Source organism: Gopherus flavomarginatus, chromosome 24 (assembly GCF_025201925.1).
Source record: "Gopherus flavomarginatus isolate rGopFla2 chromosome 24, rGopFla2.mat.asm, whole genome shotgun sequence".
Lineage (NCBI taxonomy): Eukaryota > Metazoa > Chordata > Testudines > Testudinidae > Gopherus > Gopherus flavomarginatus.
Window position 1 is genome coordinate 11,950,642 of NC_066640.1, and position 1,579 is coordinate 11,952,220.

The window sequence follows — 1,579 nt, forward strand, 5'->3', positions numbered from 1 at the left end:
CCGATGCTGGTGTTCTCTGCTTTGGAAGGGGTCGCAGGGAAGAGGGGACATGCATGCCCTAGTTTCTGCTGGCTGGAAGGGCCTGGGGTGCTCATCTAGTCTGAACCCCAGAGCATAGGCCAGAGCCCTGCTTCTGGCCCAGGAATTTGAGATTGTGCTAAAATGGGTCTCGCGGAAGCAGCCCTCTCCTCAGATTTAAGGGCCCAGAGTTGCTGTGCCATTGTTCACCCCACAGCAGAACAGCCCCCACTTGGTAGTGGGGTAAATGACAGCAAGAGCAAATGGACCCTCCAGGCTGGAAAGTTCAAGGGGCCCCAGCCCTGGGGAAGTCGCCTCAGGCAAGACTCGCCCTCCTTCCTGTCAAAACCTGGCTCTTCAGTCCTAGCTCAAATGCCTCTGCCATCAGCTCCCTGCCCTGGGAGCCCATCGGGTGCCCCTCACGCTGCCCAGGAGGCCATTGGAGCATGGGCCATGTCATTTGCAATGGCCCAACGAGGGGCTGGCCCTGGCCGCGTCTGGGGGGCTGGAGGAAGGCACTTAGGCAATAACAAAACGCGGCAAACTCTTGACACTTGGTCTTTCTTTATAGGTTTTAAAAAGGCTGAGTTGTGGTTTCATGTTAGTGCTTTGGACAGACTCTGCAGAGGAACGACCCAGCTTCTTTGATCGCATGCAAGTGTCGAAGCGCAGCCGGGAACGGGGGTGACGAGAGCACCAAGGTGTGTGAGGGGGATACACATGTGGCTGGCGTCTCCTCCCCCCACACCCTGCCCTGCCCTGCCCCGCCCCTCCCCTGCGCTGACCGAGTCTTAGGGATAATAAAGCTTTTTGCTTCTCATCCTTTGAGACATGAACAAAACCCAATAAAAAGCTGAACCCACCCCCCGCAGAGCAGCAAATCCATCCAGTTCTATAAAAATCAATAAATAATAAATAAAGCCCATTGCTTTGCTCCCTGGGGGAGAATGTAGGGGAGCAGTTCAAGGGGCAGGGGGAGTTGACTTTCCAGGTATAAGGCTGCTGGGGGCAGAAGGGAAGTTAGGAGATCTGACTCCCCTTTGCCCCATCTTGCCACCACACCCCCAGGCATGCTAGCTCCAGGCCCTTCTCCCATTTGGACCCAGTAATATAGGGAGGGGGAGCTGGTTAGTTTTGGGGGGAATGGGAAACAAGCATCCCCTCCGAGGAAGCAGTGACATTTGGGATAGGCTCTAGTTCCTGCCCCCTCATGGCACTGTATGGGTGTCTGTCCCACCCTCAATTTGGCACCTGGAGAACAAGATTTTTCTAGCAGCAGTTGCTGAAGGGCCTGTCTGAATGGAAGCCTCAGCTTCACCCCCACCCCTTCCTCCCCTATGGGCCATCACCCCCTGGGCCCCCTCTCCAGCTGCTCCATGTACCTCCTTTCCCATAGGTCCTAGCACCAGAGCATCCAGCTTAGAGCCCATGAGCCCTGCCCTGGGTCAAGGTTTCCCCAGGGTGGGAGGAGGGAAGTGACTGGCACAGGGGGGCAGCACCTTTCCAGCCCTCAAACTCCCCCCCTCCCCTCAATGCTTTGCTGCCCCCAGCAACTCCTCCC